Source organism: Zonotrichia albicollis, chromosome 2, assembly GCF_047830755.1.
Source record: "Zonotrichia albicollis isolate bZonAlb1 chromosome 2, bZonAlb1.hap1, whole genome shotgun sequence".
Classification (NCBI taxonomy): domain Eukaryota; kingdom Metazoa; phylum Chordata; class Aves; order Passeriformes; family Passerellidae; genus Zonotrichia; species Zonotrichia albicollis.
In genome coordinates, this window is record NC_133820.1 from 82,482,801 (window position 1) to 82,508,674 (window position 25,874).

At 35.1% G+C, this 25,874-nt stretch overlaps 1 long non-coding RNA gene across 1 annotated transcript; it reads left to right on the top strand.

Moving 5' to 3' along the window:
* The first annotated feature begins 1,564 nt into the window (after positions 1–1,564).
* On the top strand, positions 1,565–25,438 carry LOC113460277 (uncharacterized). The gene is made up of 3 exons (XR_003382082.2): positions 1,565–1,701; positions 6,106–6,189; positions 25,284–25,438. It is a non-coding gene; the product is annotated as an uncharacterized LOC113460277 (long non-coding RNA).
* The last annotated feature ends 436 nt before the right edge of the window (positions 25,439–25,874 follow it).

A 25,874-nucleotide genomic window follows, 5' to 3' on the forward strand; every position in this document is an offset into this window, starting at 1 on the left:
GGCAAAAGGGGATGCAGACTCTAGATCTGTTTTCTACACAGAGTAATTTGTATGTTTTCCTGTGTTTAACTAGGACATGTTTAAACTTCTGAAAACACTGTACAGAAATGCTCAGTCTCCTTTAAGTTCATTAATTCTTGTCAAATTCAAGTATTTTCAGCAACCTTCATTTCCATTTTGCAACTGTCTCTCAAGTATTTCAGATTTCTCTTCCATGGATTATGAGACCTATAACTGTTGTGTTTCTTAGATTTACCTGTCTTTATCTTCTGGGCTTTTCTTCATAATTTTTTTTCTTTTCAGATTTCCAAGAACCTGACTTGAGACATGAGCTAAAAGTAAACCAAGCCCTTCACCCATCTTACAAAATATTTACTCCCCCTTCACCCATCTTACAAAATATTTACTTTCATTAAGCCCAGTAAGCATAAGCTTTCTCCTACTTTTCCTATCAGATTTGTTTGGTTTTGTGTAGATGATTGTTTCTTCCTAGCTATAATAGCCTATGCTCTCTTTGAATTTGAATCCTACTTATTTTTGTTTGTCTCAATACACATCTTATATTATGCTTGCTTATGTACTTACAAGTCTAAAGATGTTTGAAACTCCAAAACCCAAATGTCTGCACAACATATAGACAACTTTAAGAGCTCATCCATAAGTGAACTTTTGTCTCCAAGATGAGTAATTCATGCTTTTACTCTTATATATGAGGATTTTATAGAATACTAAAATTTAATCTCTTGGTACTATGCAGTTATATTCCAGTCAGAAAGCCAGGAAATTCTCATCAGTCCACAGTATTAATATTCAGGAGTCTGAATATAGGATAGGCACACATTTCTGAAGGTATGTCATTCTGACAGATAAGGATGTTAATATTCCTAAAAATTAACTTTAGGCACTTAGCCTTACACATCCTTATGATTGCCTTCTGTAAATCAGTTTGAATATCTCAGGTGTTGGGTCATGCACTTCCCTCATACCTGAGAAGATATGGTTCTGAGAAGATATACTTCTCATTCTCATTCTATTCAGATGGCTGGTGAAGAGAGTTTTTCACTTATGAGAAGTGTCCACTAGCCTGCTCCATCTGCAGAATATTCCATTCGCACATCCTAAACTTCAGCAATCCTCTCAAATAAACTGCTTTTCTCATCTGCAGAAGTTTCTATTTACGGTCTGTCAATTTATCGTAACTTTGGATTTTGTCAACAGCCAGAGGCTTTACACACCTTTCCCTTTACCAGAAATTCCTTGGGAAGGCAACTCTCACACCAGCCTTGTTTTGTTTTGTTTATCTGCAACGGGTTGTACAACGCAGATCTCACAAGTTTGTACCAGTACATAGGTAAAGACCTAGTTTTGATTACCTACTCTTTATCAGTGAAAATGAAAGGATAAAAACTCCATGGAGATTATTTTGTTCCATAGATATATTCCCAACTCTGCAGTTTTCCTTCTTAAGTCCCAATTCCTACAGTTGCTCTTTCCAAACATCTTCAATGGATTCTTTTTTTTTTTTTTTAACTGCTAACTTTTAAATTCTTTTTGCCTAGGTGATCTCTGCCCGTATGGAGCTTTTCTGGAATAATTTGTGAACACCTCACAGAACAAGAAGCAAGAAGTAAGAAATTCAGTAGTCTGTTTTCACCCATTTTCCAGCAGCCAGATGGATGATGGTGTGCTGCTGACTGCACTGTAAGTGTGTGAAGGTGCAGCATGTGGCTGCCTGGGGGCATCAGAGGTTCCCTAGGGAACATCAGGGCAGGCACTGGCAGCCAGGACCTACTTCACTGACCCAGCTAGGGAAAAGGGCAGCTGGGGAAAACTGGAAGAGGCCCAGACCTGGACATTGGAAATTTTTCTGGGAACAGGACAAAGCTGAGGGCATTACCCTGCAGGTGAGGGCTTGGTTCTGACCCAGCAGAGGCTGGAATTCGGGCCAGTCCCAGCAGTACAGCTCCATTTGGGAGGAAAGTGAGGCAGACCCTGCCAAGTCCACCTTCTTCAGAACAATTTTCCCCAAGGCTCTTTCCCAGCTGGACCTGAGCCCAGAAATGCCCAGAAATGAGGAGATGTGCACAAGGCCATTGTAATAGCTTTTAAAACCTCAAAACTTTACTCAAAGGCCAAACTTTAGAGATCTATGTCTGAGCTACATTTCTATGTTCCCACCATCATCAGTGGGGAGATGATCCAATCAGTCAGGGACACTTGGGGATGAGAATCAGCTCTTAACTGTAACAGCACTTTCTGGTGTGCTAAAGATATCTGAAATATTCACACAGGTCTGACACATACAAATTCACACAAAACTGGGAGTGAGGTGAGCTAACTCTTTTCTATGAGCAGCTGAAGACTGGGAATAATACAACTATTAAAATTCTCCAAGATGGCTGTATGTGCCTCTGTTTAGGCAGCTCAGTTATAGAATGGAAAGCTGTATAGATGTCCAAATATAAGAATAAATTAAAGTTATCTAAGTAGGTAGCATCTGACAAGTATTGGAGATCTACTGCATTTTAGGAATCTTGAGCTGAGTACTATCTCAGCATCATGAAGAAATGTTCTAATTGATTGTTTTCTGCTTTCGTAAATCTACCTCATCTGATTATACATAACTGTTTTCCAAGTTTACATTTTATTATACGTTCGAACAGTAGTGGTATCATGGAAAATGACATTAGATTAAAAGAAACGTGGCTTTATTAGTACCAAATCAACAAATTAGAAAATATTTTTTAAACCATGTAAGGATGCTGGAAGTTTCTTGAGAAAATTCTATGCAGACTGTCAGGCTGAATATGTTCCTAGTGCACTTATCACATTTCAAGCTGGGGACCTTCTTTTTTTTTTCTTTTTTTTTACTTTGTATCAATTTTGAAACCAGGATAAATAAAGAAGGAGCTATGGAAAACCACTCCAAAATTATTTAGAGCAATTAAGAGTGATGACTGACTATATAAGATAATGTACAGTAACAATTCCCAATGGTTGTTTCTTCATTAATTAAAATTTAAACATGGCCTTGAGCATATTTTTTTCAAAATAGATGATATAAGAAGCCTGATATTTAACAGCAGAATTCTACCTGCCTAGTGAATTAAAGAGCCTTTTGTACTCAGGCACATGTTCATGATTATTTGCAAGTCTAGCTTTTTTTTTTTAAATGAGTGACAACAAGCTTTTTATTTAAAAGTGGGAGTAAATTTCTATAGAAGTAATTTGTTTCTGTGTTTTTCAGAGCATTTTTAATAGAGCCAGAAAATTGCATGGGTGATAATCAATAACCAATGCTTAGCATTTCACTGCAAGAATATAAAGAATATAATGAGGTAAATAATTGGTCCTTTTATGTTTTTTCTTTCTTTGCAGTGATAAATTTGATTGAAAACACATGTCTCCTATGAACTACTCTAGTTAATAAAATGAGCTAAGGAGAAAACTAATAGATTTTTCTCTTCTTGCCTGTACCAAGTGTATAGAAATTCAAAGACTAGAGGTCACTGATAGTGTTTGTTTTCCATAGAAAATAATAAATGTTTCTATCTATGGGTGTTTTTTTCTTCTGCATCATGAGAAAAATAGGTTTTCTATAAGTAAGGTTATACATATATGCTTAATCTTTATTATTACCTGGCTAGTAATTAAAAATATTACACACGTTGTGAACATGAAACATTTTTATTCATTAAAAATCTAAATTTGTGACACACTAGATAGCAGGCTGCAAACATTACTTAGTGAAATTATTTTTAAATATTCTTTGTCTTTATACCTTAAATATCCTCATCATTTATTCTCTGCATATCCACAGACAAGGATGTATGCTGTATGAATTGTGAAATAAAATTATTTCATTACTCAAGGTTTGTTCCTTTCATGAACTGAATAAAATCCAGCCAAACTCTACAGTTTGAAGAACATTGTTGATAATAAATGAATATACATACTTATCAGTATTAAAAACATTATTGTTTTGTTTAAGTAAAATACCAGGCATTGTATACAGTCTATATGCTACATAACTTTTCTCCACAATAATAATCAGTGAGTGGTGGAAGGGTCATCTGATGTCCTGATATGAAAGGAGATTTATTAAAGGCATTACTAGAGAACTAGGTAATGAATGGGAATCGTTTTTTGCCTCATACAAAAGCATAGATAAGCCAGAAACAAGTACAGAAAAAAAAAGGGTAAGAACTCCTTTTACCCTTTGAACAATGTAAAAGATACTGTTTTTTCAGAGCCAAAATCTTTTGCAATGCATGGTGGTGTATAATTAATGCAATACATGGATTCAATTTTAAGTATATAGCTGATATAGCTGAAGTCACCCCTCAGGACTTCTACATATCACTGGAAATTGCACCACTTTTCATGACTACCTGATGTGAATTACAGAGTGAGCAGCTCCCTGATGCACTATAAGCCAGCAGAGAAGTGCAGGAAGAGGTTGCATTGCTTCTCTAATTCTGTTTGTTTGCTTTGATTTTTATTAACTCTTTCTTTCCCTCTTGCTTCTGAAATGATTTTCCAAGCCTGGGAGGTCTGCTGAGGTTTAAAATTGTTTGTGTTTAACAAAATGTTATCAGTTGCCAAATTTTAGCTATTTTACAATTTCCCCTATAGTGTGCAGGGAATAAAATGTGTCAACAAGGCTTGTATCCAAAATAGAGCTCACAGCCTTACAAAATGGGGTAATGAAAATGGTCTGATTTCAAATCTTTCTGTTCATACATGCCATTTGTACCTGCACGTATTTTCTCTTGACTCTCAAAGAATAATACCAAAACTTCTAATATTATTCATATCTATCCAGGGTAGCATATTACAGTAACATTATTTAATAGTTTGGAATTTTGTAGAATTCCTTCTAGCTAATGAAGAATGATTTACAAAACTAATTTTTATACTATATTATTGTAAAAAAGACTAATAACTTTTACGTAAGCGATTCAGTAATGTTTGCACTTACTGGCAACACTTTTGTAGGGTGTTGCTATGCATGATGCAAGTTTATAAGAAAGTGAAACTTCTGTTAAATTATTGACAGTAGAGTTTCCATAAACCTGAAATACACCTCAAGGTTAACTTAAATTAGTAAAATTACAGGATACAATATAGGATGCAAAAAAACAAAGTTCAGAACTCAGACCTTTTTGAACATTTTCTGTTCTAAATTCATATTACATGTAGAGCAGGAACCATTAAAATCTTGACATTTACTGCTGATGGTAGTTAAACTTCACATGGTATTTGCAGTACTCCCCATTCAAGCTTAGGGGGACTGCAAATGCCTCACTAACAGCAAATACCATAGTGTGATAAATGTCAAGACTTTAATGGTTCACTGTAATAATTATGGGATAGATCCTGATAACTCAGACTAAAATGTGTAGCATCTTTCTCCATGAAAAATCTCACTGACTTTAGCAGGACTGTTTGTGACAGTGTTTGATAGAAGAGTGAGCACATTTTTGTAAGCATCTACTGTGAATTTAAAGTCAAATAACAGCCTGTATTATGTTCTTCAGCTTTTTTTGTAAACCCAGGTTTTTGTAAACCCATTTCCAAAATAGGAATCTCCACTAAAGCTTAGTCCAAGGTAATGCCTGCCGGATACAGTATAGGAAGATTTGTAAATACAGGAAATAGATTAACTCAGCACTGATCTTAGTTGCCAGCTGGGGTTAAAAACATGAAATGGGGTCAGCTCTCCCAGCTGTGTCCCCTCACAATCTATTGCAAATTCCTAGCCTACTTGTTGCCAAAGCAGCATAAGAAACAAAGAAGGCCTTGGCACTTTTCAAGCATTGTTTACCAACAGCTAAAACATTGCTCTGTTATTAGCACTGGTTGGTCACAAATGCAAAAGACAGTGCATGCAAGTTACTATGAAGAAAATAATCCTAACAAAAACCAGAACAAAATTTGGTTCCCAATACTGGAACCAGTGGTAATGTGTTTAGGTTATGCTACTTGTCAATACATTAAATTCCCCAAGTCTATTTTGCCCTCAAGCACAATTAGTGAGTGGTGTTCCAATTTTCTTTTAAATCTGCATGTTTTCTCATTCTTGTTCTTTGCATCTTCTCCCAGTTCCTTCTAGGGAGAGGAGAAGTGAGTGAGCAAGTGGTTGTGTGGGAACTTTGCTGCTAGCCAAGGCCAAATCACCACAACTAGGTAATTTCTAGTCTTTTTCTAGTATATGCTTGCTCCCCGTAGAGCATGAATGTGCATGGTCAGTCTATCTGCATCCATAGATTCTTGGGGTGGGATTTAAACTGATTGTTCTTCTTTGGTTATTATCCTGAAATCTTGTAATGAAGTATGTTTTAGTCATCTGAATTTGAAAAGCTTTTACTTGATTTTTTATTGTTTTGTCAGCTTTCTACTTCATTTACAATGCAATTGTGCCTGCAAGTGTCTGATGTATTTTTAGACAGCCTTTACAGGTAAAACTTGCTAAATATTCACGCCTTGCAGGTCTTTTTTAGCTGTTGTGATGTAACATGACTGTTATGTAAATTTGAAGTTTTTCAATGTCTAACAAGAAAGCTAAACTCTCACCAGCTTAAGAATATTGACAAGTCCCTTTCTAGACTTCTGCATCTTTAACTTCTGTTTTTATTAAAGATGAAAGCTAACAGTGTAATGCTCTAAGGTAAATTATTTTGTGTAATATTTTTACTAGTTTAAGTCCCTCAAACAAAGAGATCATGGTTCTCTCTGCAGCTGTGCAGATCTGTAAGTAGAAATGTTCTTTCAGCTCCGAGCTTGACAGCTCAAAGAATAACCTGAAAGTGAAAACTTATAATTTCAGCTCTAGTTACTACTTTATGTCTATCTTATCTTTTGCATGAAAATACCACAAAACATCCTTTCATTATAGAAGCATGCAGTGTGCTATTCAGCAAATACAATGCAATAAAGAAAGTACAAGATATACTAATGCAAAATAATGGTTGACATTTAGTGCACACAAAAGTCAGTAAAGTCAATGTTATGCTCCCCAAAGAAACCATATCTCATCTTCCTTGCATAAACTTTTTCTTTAATAGATGTGCACAAACTGGCTGAATTATGGTTTCCATGGGAACAGTATTTCTGGATATCCACATTTGTCATTTCTCTGCATAGGGCACTCATTACGAAATTGCCTTTATTGATAACTTCGGTTTCTTAGGCTCCAGCAAAACATTCATAAAAATGGCATGAACATTGTCATCACAGTAAAGAGTAAGAGCTTCTTTTCAAATTTTCTGAGAATGTTAGTCTTAACTTCTTCTGATCTTAACTGTTGATCTTTTTGTTTAGTTGTGGTTTCTGCCTATGATTCTTATCAGACTGGAAGTTTTTACTGCTTACGTATTTAAAGACATTGTTGGATATATATCACTCAAGGATGTAGCAAGATAGACAAGCAGAACTATTAAGAGATTTCATAAATTTTGAAATTTAAACTGTGCTGCTAAAAAGGATTGAATATGATTTGAAAAACAGAAAAGATCCAAAGGTTTTAAAGACTTTGATTTTACAAATTGAAGAGGACATAGGTTAACTCTTTGATTAAATATACTAAATAAAGAAGTGTAGGATGCTAATTTTCTCATCAGAAGGAACGTGTAACAGTGCACTTTCTGCAATCACAAGTAATTGTAGTTTCATATTTGTGCAATACAACAATGACATATTCAATCATTGCTTATGTCAAACCTTCCTAATTAAAACCTTTGCTTCAGGATGTTTTGTTGTTGGGTTTTTTAATAAGGAGGTGTTTTTCTCTTTTTTTAATAAGGAAGTGGTGTGTCATCAAAAGACTGAAAATTATTTTTTGCTCAGGCTTAGGGCTTTTTCTTATCTTTATCTCTTTTTATATAAAAATTATTTTCAAGACAGCTGTGTGTGATCTACTTCAAGATATCTGTAGAGTCTATTAAAAATAAAATTTTCTTACTCTGTTACCATCTATGTTACTCTGAAACAACGATGAAAATTCTAGCATGGCTATTTCTACTTTTTTTCAGTGTTGGGTTTTATTTTACAAATTAGTGTGTGAGTAGTAATGAGAATGAAGTAAAAATTTTATATTTCATTCTCATATATTCATACTTCTGATGTAAAATTCATGTGATGTACTTATTAAAAGCATTATGTGTAATGTTTTTTGTGCACAACCCAGGAAAATCTATGGGGGGTTTGAATGTACATCCTCTTTGAATGTACATCCAAAGTTTTGCTTTTAATTTTGCTTACATAATTATTATTTAAAATAAACCTACCTGAATTCAATGAAATGAAATGTTTGTAAAACTTCAGGAAGCTGTACCACTACTGAGATTGTTCACAGATAATTTTTCCTTAGAATTCTGGTCTAGGCCATCTTTAAGACTTATTTCAAGTCAAGAAAAACAATATGTTCAAGACAGAAAGAAGTATTCTTAATTTAGATAAACTCAAAGTAATGTATTTTCTAATTTTATGTGAAAGACTTGAGTGTCCTGTCAAAGGACTGATAACAAAAGAATCAAAATCTTAGATATTTATGTTGAAAAACAAAACTGCAGTCTCCTTCTTGTGCTCCCTGACCATATCTTGCACAGGAGTGGGGAGGTTTTGACTAACCTGCTTATCTAAGGTCTTTCGTGTTGGTGTTGGTTGATATAACAATATTTTAAGTGTATTTTTCTCTCTCATTTTACTTTAAATTTCTTCATGTTTTTAAAAGTATTATTGCTAGGCTAGATCTAATTTATTTGGTATATTTTATATCTTGATTTACTCTCATAAGTATTCTAAGGTATTAGTCAAATAATAATATAAATAAAAGAGAAAGTGTTCTCAGAGACATCTCTGAGCTAATTTAAATTAGCCAATAAATTAGCAATTTTTTTTCTTCTGTAAAGAAATGCACTATGAGTAAGATGATATAGGTAGTACATTGCTTTTTTTGCAGAAAGCCTGATGTGGATTTTCCAGAAATGGAAACAGAGGGTGATGGTATTAACTAAGAACATAATCTATTCAGACATCATTGTTTATTTTGATGGAATGTATACAGACTGGTTTCCCTGTTAGATTCAATACAGGGTTTAGTTACAAGGATCATGGCACATTTGGTTTGAAGAAGTAAATATCAATGTTGATGTAATGTTCAATAACAAAGTGGAGAAGTATCAGTGAAAATGGCATTTTATCATTGTTTAAACATACATTCTGTCTGAAAATAGAAATATAAGTCTAATAAGTTAGGGCATAAAATATAATGTTTACAGATGGATTTGAACATAGATACTTTTTCAAAGATGTTTTAAAATTTTATGAATCATTTTACTTTCCCCAGATCACAAACTCCTTGGCGTAGATACATTTTGTTTCGAGTACTTCTTTTGAATTTAACAAGGAAAAAAGTTACTTCAATCCAGTTTAATTTTTTCCTGGCAGAAGTGACTCTCACAGACAGCTATTATAAAGATGTGCAGAGGACTGAATGTGTAACTACCTCTGTCTTAACTTGTTGGACAAGAGCAATTCTTTCTAAACTTCTATGGAAAAGAGAAAGAATCAGTCAGAGCACAAAGACTTGGATGGCAGATTGCAAATAGTGCCTGATGTGAGCCTACACTCCAAAGCATAGAATAAAAAAAACTTAAATGAGGACCTAAATTAACAAGAAGTGTCAGAATACTGTAGAGGAAAGGCATCCTAGTCTTAATTTTCTTCACATTTCTGGTATAAAAGAGAGGAGAAATGAAATGAAAGAATGAAAGGAAAAAAAGAAAAAGATAAAATACAATTAAAACTGATAAAATCCCCAGTTTTAAATAGTTCCCTGAATTATAGGAATGCTACTTGTTCTAGTTCCCTCCTCTAGGGTTGTTGGAATTTTCAAGAATACATCTTAAATGAAATGCTTTCTGAAATGCCACTTTTTGGGATGGAAGACATAAAATGTTTGTCTTGTGCCCATCCTTAAGAAACAAAACAGTCAGTTTCGGAACAAAGATAACTAAACTTCATTGTTGGCAGTGCCAGGGTAAAAGTAAACCCCAGATATCAGGTTTGAGAAGCTGACACTGAAATGTCTGATCTGCAGCTATAGATGGCAATGCACCTTTCCAGAGCTGGGATCTGAATATGGCACCGCATGCAGGAACACCTGCACCAGTCTGAGACTAGAGGCATTGAGTGAGATGCATCACCTGATGCTGCAGCCCAAGCCATCAATAGAAAACATTAAAAATAGGAAAGTAGACTCCTCTCAGCGTTCACATGCACAGATTATTTACATACAGATAATATTATTTTTTTCTCCTTTTCTCCAACTTCAGCCACTATCAGATCCTTTAGCATCTTCTAAAAACTGGCAAGCATCTGGATAACAATAGTTTTATGATTGCAACATAGACCAACTTAACTTATAGGGAAAAGTTAATCCTATATCCTTTAGATGTTTCTGGAATTCTCAGAGTATTCCAAATACTCATAGCAGATGAAAGAGGTACCTTTTATTCAGAACCACCTGCATTTACAACAAAACTGCAATCATAAATCAATAAGATTTATTATTTGAAATCATAAATTACCTTGAAATTCTTCACATAATTTTTTTCCCTTATGGAGGGTATGTGTGGCGCCAGTGCTGTCATCTGAAGCCTGTTGTAGCATAACATTGTCTTATAAATAAGCCCATATAGTATACTTCAGAATTTTACCAATATCATATTCAGGATAAGGTTGTTTATTGTGGAATAGTAAAGTGCTTAAGGTACAAAAGGTGTGTGTCCTTCAGTTATTGATTGTGTAGCTGAGTAGACAGAAATATCTAAATAACATAATTGCGTAACTAAATGTTCTGATATAGGCAGCTCTGGCAATTTTATGCAAGTTGTTAGTCATGGAAAATGCCTTTTTATAATAATCTAATAAAATGATAGAACCCATCCTGGAAAATCAACATAAATGTTATTTGCTCTTGCACAATTGCATACACAATTTATGGAGATGGCAGACAGGTTGACAGCAAACTGATTCTTAGACAAATCTATTCCATACAAGTGCAGTTAATTAAGATACTCTTTGGCTATGTTGAATGGAATGTTAGTGGTTGTAATCCCTAAACACATCAAGGAACCAAAGTTATTTGAAAAATTGTACAAAACATGCAACATCTTCCAAATTTTATGTGAACACTAAAAATGAGCAATCTTTCCCTTAGATATCATGTAACAAAGGCATAGTCTGTCTTTTACTCTCTTTGGAGGAAAATACATTTCATTTTTCTATGTTTATCCAACTGTCTGTCCCTTCATACTGATTTTGTCATTCATGGGAGAAATAAGCCTTAAAATATGAATATAAATCTCAGAATCTTTCTTATTTATATCAAAAATCAGAGATTTGCAGAGAGTTTTAGAGAAAATGAAAAGCTTCCTTAATGCTTTTCTGAGTGAATGAACTGCTGGCCATATTCTATCAGTATTAGGACAGCCAAAGTGTTAGAGATTCATTTTGGGTTTATGGTTTTAGGTTTTTTGGGGGGCCTTTTTGTGGTGGGTTTTTTTTTTTTTTTTGGTTGGTTGGTTGTTTTTGTGGGATTTTTTTTGTTTTTAATTTTTGCTTAGGTTTTTTTGACGGCTGTATTGCTAAACAGAAAGAGTCTTAATATACATCTTGTCTTTTTGAGTGGGAATGACTAATTATGAAAACATATTTAGAACTTGGAATGTTATCTAAGAATCCAGATACAAAACTTGAATCACCAATGCCATATCTGAGCTGTGTCTTAAATCACTGTTAAGAATCATATTTTTGAAACTAGTTTGAATATTCATTAAAAATTTTGGCAACTTTTCAAAAGGGAAAATATGTCTTAGAACACCACACAGAATGTCTTACTTTAAATTTATTCAAATACTGTCTTTTAAAATATGTATGTCTATGCTCATATGCAATGTTTCAGATGTATTGTCATTCTTTTATATTCTCATATTTTTTTAATTAACTGTGTATGTAAATATGTAAGTGATTGTATTTCATCAGAATTGACTATCACTTGTACTATAAAAAAAGTCAGATTTAAAGACATGTGGGGTGAAATAGCAATCAATAAAAACTTTCTTTCTTGGCTTTGGGGCACTCTGAGAAAAACATTGAGAATTCTAAGAAGCCAGTAAACAGTTGTGTAGGAGATTTTTCTCTGGCAAATCATGAGAGATTAGATTATTGAGTTATAATTGCAAAAGAGGTATTGACTGTTGGTTTCTAATCTGTGAAGAGAAAAACAATCTTGAAGAGAATCCAACCTGTTTTTATGTTATAGATCTTCAAGAATTTGACAAATATTTTGATGATTAAAATATAGAGTCAGAATGTGGGAGATTTGGATTTACTAATTCATTTTGGTAGATCTGGGCCCAAATGTCTCATAGAAATGTCCTAAGCTCCAGACCAAATGTGTGTAAGACACTAAAAGTTGTTTCTTCAACAATTCCTTAATTACTGTGTATGTAAGATTGTGAAAGTCCTAATGACAGAGAGAGATGGTACAGAGAGGCCTGAAGGTAGTCTCTGAACCTTGAACTCTTTTATCTGTCTATGTTACATAATCACTACCCAGAAACAGAAAGAAAAAACAGAGGAAAATCAAGCAGAACAAAAAATTTTCTTCCTCTGGTAAAGTTGCTCTCTCTCTCAAATCAAACTTATTTTCTGTTTTTCTTCTTTATTGAAGGGAAACAAATTCAGGCTGGGGAATGTTATTTTTCCTACATTAGAAATTAACTTGGTGAGGGTGCATTTGATCCCACAGTGGGTATTATTGATGAATTATTGATCTCAGTATGGTCCCTGGTGGGACACCACTAATTTTTGGTTTCTACTTGGACATTGAGAAGTTAGCTGTACCTCTTGGGAGCAGCCATCCAGCCAATTTCTTAGCAGTTCCTACATCACATTCATACTTGTCCAGTTTAGCATCAAGAATATTGTGCAGTACTGCAACAGTGGCAAAGGTCTTACAGAGTCCAGCTAGATGCAAACAGTAGTTCTTCCCCTTCCCACTGAAGAGGTGTCTCAGCTCTAGAAGCTCCCTGGATCAGTCAGGTATGGTTTGCCCTTGGTGCAACTGTGTGGCTGCCTCTAATCACCAGTCTTCCATAAGTTTTGACATGTCCTTGGGCAGGATATGTTTCATGTTCTCACAGAGTTGAAGAAGACTGGTCAGTAGTTCCTAGACCCCTCCTTTTTTAAAACGTGTACAATATCCCCTTCACTCCAGTCACCAGGAACATTTTCTGACTGTCATGCCTTCTCAAATATGATGGTACTGGCCTAATGACTCCATTAATCAATTCCCTCAGGACCCTAATATATTTAAATAACATTAAGTATAGCTTGCTTTCACATGCTGGTAAGCCTTAAACATGAACCTAATTACAAGATATCAAGTGATTAGAGAATTTTAATGTAAAAAATTTTGCTGCACAAATAGCATAAAAGTGAAGTCTGTCAACCTCTGCATTCATACTCGTTCCCCACAGGTTCTACTGAAATAATAAAACATGTTTTAAACATGTTTCCTTTGACACTTCTGAGCAAGAGAGATGTTTAGACTATCCACCATGCAGTAAACGCTGTGTACATGCAGAAATAGGCCAGCCTATTTCTGAGTTGTTTGTTCAAAATTTCTGCTTCTTTTTCCTTCTGTGAAGGCACAGAATGGGATTTCTCTGTATACCATGGTGGCATTTGTCACAGAAGTTTTAGGAAATTAATTATGTTTAAGATTTCTAGCTCTTTCCAAAATGTGATTGAAACTGTCCCAGAGATCAAAAATAACTTGCAGATGTAAAGCAATACAGAAAATTGTATTACTCATATGTGTAACAGTTAGATAATCAGACTATAAACCAAACATGACAAAAATAAAGGTTTTATAAGGAGCTTAAATAAATATATACATTAGTATACTATCTAAATTTACCTTGCCAGATTCAGAAGAAAAAATAATGTTAATTATTAAAAAGAAGATGGAAACTGCAAAAAATTAGCACAGAAAAATACTGTATACCACATATTTCATTTGGGATATATGATGCAGTATTTCTTTGACTCACAATAATACTTTTATTGCCATAAACAGCTCAGCTGTGGTCTCCATTATCTGTTCTACCGCTTTTTGAAGTTGTATATAATTTCACACTCAGTTTCCTAAATTGGATTAGCTGAAAGACTTTTTTAGCCAGAAAAGCATGTTCATCTCTGTTTACCTTCTTGTTTTCCTAAATGCACCCCTGTAGAACCTGACTAAAACAAAAGGATTAACTGAAACGTAGCCAACTCAGCAGATGAAAACTGCAAGGATACTGGCAGAACTAGCACCCAGCTTCCCAAGTTAAATAACATAAATAATTTTAACTGCTATGCAAATTTTTTCATGAAACTGTTGTTTATTCTGCAAACATTTGTGCAATTCATGGAGGCAGCAGCTGGTAACCATTGTTAAAGCACTTGAAAACCTAACTGGGAATATTAAAAGGAACTGGACTTAATGAATACACCAATTTGTGGGTTTATTAATTTGTTTGTTTCCTCTAAGCACTGACTGGATAACATTATTTCTTTGTGAATAAAGTGATGCTGATGAGTTTCTAGACAAAAGTTTGAAAGGATATAATTTACAAGCAGCTCACATAAAACCTTAAATTGTCTTGGTCTAACAGGGGCAGTATCAAACATTAACTCCAAATAATGATTGGCACATTGAAGTATTTTAGAAAAAAAAAAATCAGAACAAATGGTTATCTACCTCAGACAGTTGTCTGACATTTGAAAAAGGCTTATTCTCCAACCTTGATAGCCCATTTCATAATATGAACTCACTTCTCTGACTCAATGACCCACTCATTTGCAAGATTTTTCAGAGCTTTTAGATGGGTAGTTTCTAAGCTAGTTCTTTGGGAGGAAGACAGGAGGTGGGTGTTGTTCAAGAAGTGTAAGGAGCTGGTATATAAATTGTGTGCATCTCATGGATGTGAAAATGTCCATTTATGACTTTCCTCCATCACAGAACAAGTGCCATAAATACTATGTGTACCTCCTATGCACAGCAGTGGTGAACTTGTTTCAGTGATGTATCTTTTGGAAAATAATTCTGGAAATAACATTCATACATAACAGCAAGAAAAGGAGAAGACAATTCTTACTGCTCCTGCAGGAGTCAGGAATAGAGAAGAGACTAGTAGCAATTCAATTTTGATGGAATTTTTTTGCAGACTGCCTGATCAGGGCAAAGAAGTGGATGAAATTTTCTTTAAAAATTTGAAAAAGTTTCTGTATCACTGCATTGGAATAGATTGGCCAGGAATACACTTTTGAATATCTCCAAGGGCAGATATTCCATTTTCTTCTGATAAAAAGTTATCGGTGAGAACCTTGAGTCAGGATCTGCTATTCAGTGAAAAGGAAGAACTGGTCACTGTCTTGTCAGTAGCGGGCACAAAACACTGGAGTTCAAGATCACACAATAGACATGATTACTTAGAAAAATATCAGCTGGGCTTTTGAGTAATTTTTTTCTTACCTTATTCATCATGTGAATTAAAAGATAGTTACAATGCTAGGTTAAGATTTGCATTTCATATATCTATTTAACTGAATTGAAGACAAGTAACTTCTTTCTTACATCATTATTATTGTGGAGATTTTAATAGGTCAAATTTATTGACTTAGATGCTGAAACCTCTGTTAAAAAAATCCCAAATGATACAGAGTGCTGTGGTTTGTAAGATAAAGTTAGCAGTTCAGTTTTTTCACAAATAAATGAAATGGGTATTTGTTATCTTGTTATACTCTCACATCAAAAATTATTATGTAGAGATTAATACTAAGAGAAATCTAGCCTGATTGCACTGATACTCCAGTTGTCATCTTAATGCTCCTTATTCCAAAATAAGACAATGCCTGTATCTGTTGATCCCTACAAAATTTAATATTTCTTCATTGTAAAAGTTAGTTTATGTTCATAATCTTGGTTGTCAAATTTTGCTTTTCAGCAATATATGACAGGGGATAACAAAATTATATTTAAACAGCAAACACCAGTTTAATAGAAGTGCTCATTCTTCTTTTTTTTTTCTTCTGTGTTTAATCCATTTCCAAACACAAAATAAAGAGAATAAAATCAACCGAACAAAAAAAAAAAAAATAGTGTAAGGAATGCATTCTTACATGCAGTCTTATAAAAATATCCTTCATGGGTGCATGAAACGGTGTCAGATCTGTGTCTATTGGGTTTTCAGATTAATCATGATAAATTTTCCTTTATAATTTAATTAAATTTATATCTCTATTCTTTGGTTATCAGATCAAGTAAAAGTAGTTAACCCTCCCTGGTATGAATCCCAACAAATGTTTTACATGGAATTAAACAGTATTCTCTTCTTTATTTTGCCATTTGTGAAGATTTTTAAATCGCATCATGATCCCCCTAGAGTCTAATAGCATGATTTTCTTATACTGAAAAAAAAATCTATGCATAGTGAAAGAGAAAAGGAAAGCTGGGCAGCTTTTCCTTTAGCTTTCTACTTTGAAATTTCAGCCAGGAAATATATCTTGACCCAATACTTCAAGGTTCCCCAGTTCAGATGAGACCTCATAAAAGTGTCCATGCCTTTTTTTTCCTGTTTCGTTTTGTTACCCCACTATAACAACTTCCCTAGAAAATCTCAGATTCAGCAGCAGATAATGAGTGAAAAAAGTTATTCCTAGTCCATATTATATACTATACGTGTAGACCAGTAAGGAAAAAGTGATATTTGAAAACCTCATATTTCATTATTACTGCATTTTTGCTGCCTCCATGGATCCATGACACAGTACCCAGCACGCAAGAGCATCAATGATGAGAGCTCACGTGTGGTATCATAATGAAAATGCTAATCCTCGCAATAATAATAGAATTGATTTAAAGGTCGCTTAGTAGCACCTTAAGGAGTGCCATGTAACTCAAATTTCCTTAATAGAGATACATATATGCTACATTTTATCTGTATGCGTTTATTGCTTAGACCATTTTTTAAGGGCTATAGATACTGAGAAGTGTACACTTACACATTAATAGCTAGATCCAGTGTTAACATCACATGACTTTCACCAGGGAACTATAAAACTTCAAGGAGGAGATTATAATGAGGTAGAGAGATATTATGGGCATTATTTACTGTATGCTATAATGTGTTATTATCTTGTACATAAACAAAGGTGTACTCATTATTTTACTGTTCCGAACAAAGGGAAAGCACAAGAGAGGCGGATGACTCGGGTGCTGCCAGAAGCATCTGGAAGAGATTTAAATGGCCCTGTGCAGCACCAGGAACCGGGAGCCTGGCAGGCAGGGTGGGCAAACTGAGAGGCCACAGCAGCTTGTGCAGCAGTACACACAGAAGGGTGTGTGACAAGGGTTGTGCACACTGGGCAGCAGGTCCAGAGCCTGCAAGGGAGGGCTCCACATCTCTGCCATAGTGGTGGGCACTCACCTTGGAGTAGAAACCAATGGCTCTACACAGAAAGCTCCTGAGATGTCTGGAGATCAGGCAAGGCCCCAGAAAACTAGAAGGACATCTACATCTTTTTGCCCATCTATGAGAAGGGCATAAAGGTGGATCCACAAAACCATAGCCCCATCCGTCAGTCTTACTTCAGTTCCTGAGAAAGTTCTGGAATGCATGCTTATGTGGGCTGTTAGAAGTCTAATGAAGCATGAATGGCTGAGAAAAGTCAGAATGGATTCACCAATGGCAAATTGTGCTTGAAAAACCTGTACATCTCTTGTGACAAAGTATCTTGCTTAATTGATATAGGGCAAGTGGGGGACATTGTTTACTTGGATTTCTCCAAGGCTTTCCATACAGTTTTCCACAGCTGCCTCCTAATGAAACTGATACACTACCTATCTGGGGAGCAGCTCTGTGGAAAGGGACCTTGGGGGTCCTAGTGGATGAACAGTGTGCTGCTGTGGCAGAGAAAGCCAACAGGAAGCTTGATTCCACTAACAAGGACATCAGCAGCAAAGACAAGTCATTATCTCACTTTGCTGCTCAGGGCCTGCCAGGCCACACCTGGAATACTCTGTTCAGTTTTGGCCTTGGCTCTGCAACAGAGATGTGGACAGGCTGGAGAGGGTCCAGAGAAGGACCACAAAGATGATCAAAGAAATGAGAAGCCTGTTATGCAAGGAAACACTGACAGAACTGTGTCTGTTCTACCAAAGACTTTGGGAACATCTTACCACCATGTTCCAGTTTTAAAAGGGTGACTAGAAATAAGAAGACTCCTTTTAAGAAAGGAGTCCCTTGGTAAGGGATAATGGCTACAAATTACTCCTGGGGGGATTCAACTGGACAGAAGAGGAAAAATTTTCATAAGAGCAATTAGCCATTTTTATCTCCCCTGCAGTGGCAATGTTGGGCACTTGTATGATTTAGCTGGCCAGGGTGTTGGGACATACTGTCTGGACCATACTTTTGACAAGAAAGGTTGATCCAGGTGATCCCTTCCTACCTGGTATTCTATGATTCTATCAAACATTAAAGATTTTCCTGTACTGAATTTATATTAAATTCAGAACAAGCACTCCAAAAATTTAATGTAATACTAGAAGTTCAATTTCTTTACTTTTAAGCAGCTGTGAGGCAAAATAACATTTTCATATATATGGGTATTTTAACAAAAATGAGAGTATCCACTTAAATAAATAAAGAGCTAACCTAGTATTTGTTCATTCCTTGAATTAAAGTCCTGTTGATATTTGGAAATGTCATAACATTTTCAGGCTTTCAAACCAGTATGTTGTCTGATCTTGACTTCTGCTTTGGTATTATCAGATCAGAATACAGGGAAAGAATCTGAGTAAAAAATCTCTGTGTTCCTATACCCTGAAATAAATCTAGTTTTGTCTAAAAAGGTACAAATAGAATTGATCAAAGAAAAGTTTGGGTAATTATTTCCAACCTACAGCAATTCCCTACTGTATAGCAAGATGGATGCCACAGCTTTCAAAATTTTATTGGAAAAACAGAGACATCAGACAAGTCAAGGCACTTGCCTGGGAGATTTTGCTCATGCTTGTCAGTCTCAGCCAAGTAGGCATGTATTTGAAGTTGACTTTTTTAATCCCATACAATCTATTTGAAGTGCTAAGGATACCCTTTCCTTTCCTTTTGAATAGAGGTATTGTCCATATTGTATATGAAGGAGTTTCTAATACTAACTACTATTGAAAACCCTTTCAATTTGATAAATTTGTATTTTAGATTAAAAACTATTCGTTAGAAAAAAATCTAATTCTTCATCTCAAGAAAAATTTTCATATATAAGTCACAAAATCCTTAGTTTTAGTTGGAATTTTTCAACCTATTAAATGAAAACCAAAAAGATCTTGATTATTATTTCTTTGAGAAAGAAATGAAACCATATAGTAAAAAAGCCACAGACAATCCAACAAAACCCAATAAACTTACCTCTCTCTCCCTCAAGTTATGGAAGAACAGGTTCTGATCAAGTCATTCAGTATGAGCTCCACCAATGCTTTTACAAATATTGTCTGCAGTATAGATGAGAGTTATGGTGGCCAAAAGTGCCAGTCTGGTGCTTTAATCATGTGCCAGTCATTGTTTTATCAAGTTAAATACCAAACTGTTTTTCTGGGAGAACTGCAAAACTGGCTGCTACTTTATATTAAGTTTGAAAACTAGATAAGCTTTGAATAGAGGATGATCTTCATATACCAAATTTGTAGTGGTGTTTGTAGGTTTGTTTATTTGTTTTGGAAGCAAGAAGAAACCTGTGCAAACTCATAACTATTTTATTTTAGAGCTATGCTCTAAAGTCAAGTTCTATTTTGTCTAGGGTAAGAATTTTTCCACTTGTAATCCCGTTTGATATTTTTTATTTTTCTTTGTATTTTTTTTCTTTTTCTTTTTGTTTTGTTTTTTTTTTAATTGTAACCAATTAGAATTATCATCTTAATAGTAGCCAAAAGGGTTGGACACCTGAATCTTTACAGTTGGGATTTACCATCAGACTTCTGAGATTTGTTTTCATGGGAAATACATGGCTTTTGGAAGAGAACTCTCAATTTGTTTTATAATACTGAGCCAAGACTAAACATAGGAAAGATAACAAAACCAAATTCTTTGGCTTTGTGCCATTATTTCTGAGCTATGAGCAAGTGCAACCATTTACTGCCAAGTTTAAGGGAGGAGAAAGAACAAATGTATTTATCAGCCTCAAGCAGAAATAAGCTGGAGGGTTTTGCATCATTATATTAATTTCTGGATGAAAATCCACAATAATAAAATTTGAAAGCATAATGTAGCAGACATAAATTGCATCTGAAATATTTATTTCGGACAAATGAAATATAATGGTTACTAAAAGACAAAGTGAATTTGTGTCTGTCACCAACTTCAAGGAAGGGATTTTTCAAAGCAGGGGGTCTGGTTTTTTGTCTTTAATAGGCATTGATCTGAATTTGATTTTTACCCCTAATTTTGTACAGATGACATGGCTTTTTTTCAGATTTCCCAAAGAAACTGTGCTGCTACAAATGGAAGGAAAAGGATGAAAAATACAAATAATTAATTTTTGTGCAAAGGAGAATTTATCCTTGCCTGCTCATTATGAAGATTCTGAAAGAGGTTCACTTTTTTGGTCTCACATGTGCTTCTCACAGAAGGCATCTTGAAACCCTGCTGCTGCCAAAGCCTTGCCATGCAATCCCAATACAACAGAAATTATCCATTTAGAGGGTCATGTGAATAATTGGTCCAGAACAGCAGCAAGCTGAGTTAAAGATTTTGGAGGATTTCACAGTAATGAAAAGGCCTTGGCTCTGTGTTAACACTGCTCAGCAATACCAAAAACATCTCTATAATCATCACTGCATTCAGCACAAATATGAACCAAAGATCAATTAGCCATATTATAGCCACTGTGAAGAAAATAAACTCTGCCCCAGCCAGAGATAAAACAGTGCTTTAAAAGAGCATCCCATGACTTCATTGGCATTGTGTCAGAGATTTAAATGGATAATACAGGTGTTTTATAAAGCAACCTTTGAGGTCTTCAGACTCCTGTTGCTTAACCTCCCTTTTGTACTCCCAGCTGAATAAGAAAAAAACAAAAGCAAACAAAAAACAACCAAATGAAATCCAGCCAACAAATGAACAAGAAATCTGAATCTCTTTCTTGGCACAAAATTACACTGCAATCAGTGTTGCTCTGGCTTCTACCATGTGAGAACAATACAGTATTGTCCTATGTTTGCACTCAGTTATTAGTCACTATGGTGTGAGATCTGCTATATTAAATGGTAAATAAAATACTTTAGATAGCAGAGTTTTTTGACAGAACCAGGTATAAAACAAGTACCTAGGGGAATATTTTAAGTAGTGTAAGTGGAGAAAACTCTTTTAGAAAAGGGGTGAAAATCAGGTGCTCTGGGGCAGCAAGAGAAACCTCCTATCTTGCTTAAGTCGCAGCCACAGAAACATTGCTTCTTAAACCCCATGTCTATCAGGAACTGTAAAATATATAAGATACCTCTGAAAATGGATCATGAGTGACAGCTTAATGGTATGCAGGAAGACCTAAGACCTTTGCTACTCTTGAAACCTGCTGCAGATGCATGCAGATACTTACAGTGGTTATTATACTAAACTTCATGACAATCAGCAGAAGCACTGCTAGCAGAGCAAAAGCTAAACTACAAAGCGGGCTGCTTTTGTGGGGCAGATTGATATTTCCTTCATCCTAGCAGAATTGATACTTTAATTTTTTTTTTAGGGGGGGATCAGTTTTGGGGGGAGTCTTTTGGTAATTCTACTGAAATTTAATAATCAGATTATCATATGAACCAAGGAATGTTAGATTGAAAAAGAAATATATTTAAAAATAATAAAATTTTAAATTTATAAATTTTAAAGAAAAAGCAAAAAACAATTGAAATATGAGACAATGGATTAATTAGAATTGCATTTATTTAGTCTGTGGAGTGGTAGAGAGGAGAAGGGACCTGAGGGGAGAGAGAGAGAGAGAGGAAGAGGAAGAAGAAGAGGAAGAGGGATGGGAAGGCCATGCCTAAGTTAAGATGCATTATTAAAGCCTATATGTAAAAATACAGAGAATAAATATATAATAATACATATTAGGAATAAAATAATTAGCTCTGTAGTCATCTTTTTTCTCATTTTTAATGAATGTATAGACACAAACAAAACTTAAAAGAAAAGTGATATGAATGAAGAAAATATCACTGATCTAGAGCAATTGCTGCTGAGAGCCCTTGGTCTGACAGGTAGTTCATCAGATGGTGTTTGGCTCATTTCTCCAGTCTGTGTTATGACATGGCTGAACTTTCTGGGTCTGAGCAAAACCCTGTTGGGTCTTTTATTCTCTTTTTTTGTTGTTGTTTTTTTTTGTTTTTTTTTTCAGTAAAGCATCACAAGCTGGTAAAAAGGAGACAGAAGAAAAATGGCCCTTTTCTCCTATATGACATTTACTCTATGAGAAAAGACAACAGTGAAACTCAATGTTTCTTACTCTTATTCTTATGATTAGTTGAGTAGTTTCAAGTTATTCCCACTCATCTGCCAAGGTCAAGATATAGCAGGAAGTCCTAGTGGACTCAAAGAGGGTCCCAAGTAAGCGAAGACATCCACTTTTCAATCCTCCTGAAATTTTCCCATCTTCAATTTTTCCTTTTATGAGAATTCTCAAATTTATGAAAAAGAGAAGGTCTTATTATTTTATCCAATGTAGACCTACTTTTTATACCTTAACTGTCAGAGTTTTTACTTTTTAAAAGCAATCTAGATAGAGAAGATATACAATTAATAAATATTATGTAGATATAATTAATAGATATTACATAAATATAATGATTTTGAATTAATATTAATTACTATAAGTAGATATTATTATTTTTAATTAATATGTGTTGCTTCTAGCTCTGCCTCTCTTCTGAGACATTGAATGCATTCCCAATTCTGCTGTCTGTGTTTTCTTTTTTTTTTTTCCAGGTTTTTCATCACCTCTGTTTCATTATATTTACTTGGGATATTTTAAAAATTTCCTCTTTTTTGTGCATAGTCCTCTTTGAAGATTGAGTCTTCATACACAATGAAATATATTCTTTATCTCTCTGTGACAGCAAGGCATTAACAAAGTTTCATGTTCTGTCCTTCCACACATAAACTAAAACCTAATTCATTGTTTATCTAGCTTTCAGTATTTCTAACCTTAGATTTCATCTTAAAATTTTTAGACCTCCTCCTAAATTTGCTCAGTGCTTAAACAATAGGTTAGAGGAATTATCAAGATAAACTACTACTGTGTGAGAATTCCAGCTGTGCATGCTGTTTGAGAAAGCTTGTAATTACAGTAAGCCTAAATGATGAATCAGCAATGCTCAGAAGAACAAAGACAGCATTTCAAATACTGTGTTACTTTCAGCTGTCATCTAATTTTGTACAGAACAGAATAAATTTGTCCTACTGACCCCATGCTCCTGGTAAGTCTTGAGCTCTTCTACTGCTCATCGTATATTGATCAGGACTGCCATCTCAGTGTTATGCTTAGAGTTTAGACATGATATGGGGGTTCAGCTGCAGCCTTATGCGAGCCCATTAGTGAAGGAATGATGGAAAAGTCACATGACAATTCCTTTAGGAAGAGTGGAAAGACAGACGATGATCCCACTTTAGACAGCTGGACTTGCAGAGAAATGCAAGAAAATTAATATGTGGGAATTGATGGATTCACATTTAGTTTAATTATGTTTGAGAAGCCTGTATCTCATAAAAATATTTTAATGAAGATCAGAGAGCCTAACAGTCTGTTTTAAGAGACTGTGTCTATCTGTGCCTTGGGTGAGCAGTCTCTCAATCCTCAACAATAGCTTCTAGGGCCAGAGTGTAAAAACCATAACCTGAAGAAACTCCGAAGACATTGACAAAAAGACATTAATATACTGTGAGGATACTGTTGCATGAGAAGTTATTAAAGAGTTCCTTTTCTGTGGGATTGCCAGCTCTCTGTGCTAGATGCAGTCTGCCTGAGAGCAAGAGGCAGCAGCTGCTGGCAGAGCAGAGCTGTAGTGTGGGGATGGTAGCAGAGGGAGAGCAGCACACGAAATTCAGGCTGTTGTAGCAAAAATTCACAACCATAATATTCAAGTCAAGTGTCAGCACAGGAGAAAGCAAGCAACCAGCTGGCCTCAGAATTGCTTCACCAAAGGAAAAGTCTGTTAATAATGAATTATGTCTTAGGAATTAAATATGTTCTGTCGACCTTTAAATATTTTCTTTCCCGCCTTCATGAAATATTGTTTGCTTAAATAACTGACTTCCGTTTGCAGTAGAAGAAAAATGATCTTCACGCTGTATAGTTTAGTCCTCTGATGTCTTTGGGTGGAGTCCAGAACTAGTGCTTTATCAGCTACTCAAATTACATTAAAATTGTGTTTGTTGTCAATCAAGTATTGGCAGAAAGGTTACAATTACTTTATACACAAAAAAGGGACGAGGCTGACTTTTTTCCCATTCTATTTATTTGTAATTTTTTTTTATTATTAATATATTAGCAAAAAAAGCCTTTTCATGAAAACAACAAACTGGCAGAGATGTGAGAAGAATAGAACAAGAATAGAACAAATAAAAAAAGTTAAAATCTAAATATTATGCTAATTAAATGAGAAACAGAATACTGTCAGCAACTGCTTGCTCCCCATTGTTGTAGAAAACGATAGTAGTGGCTGGAATTGAAAGGAGGAAGATGCTGTAAATGAAAAGACACACAGGTGGTAAAATGATTAATGTTGCATCTAAACAGTACAGGTGTCTGGCATTTCTTGAAATGCCCAAGAAATAAATGGGATATATATTCTCCTTGACAGGAAGAGGAAAAGTTTGTGCTTGATTCTCCATCTCAACAAATGAAGTGTTGAATGAACTGTTCTGTTGATTTATTATAGTGGTATCAGCTAACACTTATTGAAAAATTTCCCTTGGTATTTTCTGTATGAGCCACTGTTTCACATATTTCCTCTCTAACCATAAACATTTAAATTTAGAATGCACTGCATTCAATCTGGTAAAGCAGATGGACATGAGAGATCTCTGATATAGCTAATTCTGCTCTGTCTGTCTCTGTCTCTGTCACTGTCACTGTCACTGTCTCTCTCTCTCTCTCTCTCTCACATTGTGATTTAATCCCAGCTGGCAACCAAGCACCACCCTGTCACTCATTCACCTTCCCCATGCTGAGCAGGATGGTGGAGAGAATCAGAGGGATAAAAGTGAGAAAACCTGTGGGTTGAGATAAAGACAGTTTAACAGGTAAAGCAAAATGCACACATACACACCCAAAATAAAACCAGGAACTAATTTACTTCTTCCAGTGGGCAGACAGGTGTTCAGCCAGCTCCAGGAGAACAGGGCCCCATCATGTGTAATTGTGACTTGGGGAAACAAATGTCATCATTCCGAACATCCCTACTTCCTACATCCCTCCTTCCTACTTCCCTGAGCTTTATATGATGAGCATGATGCCATAGGGTATGGAATATCCCTTTGGTCATCTGGGGTCAGCTGTCCCAACTCTGTCCCCTCCCAGCTCCTTGTGCACTCCCAGCCTCGTTGCTGACAGGATGATATAAAAAGCAAAAAAGGCCTTGACTCTATGTACAAAGCACTGCTCAGCAATAACCAACTAATCTCTATATTATTGAGGTTCCTTTCAGCATAAGCACAAAATATAAACCTGTGAAGAATATTAGGCTTACAGTACCCAAAATCATCATATATGTA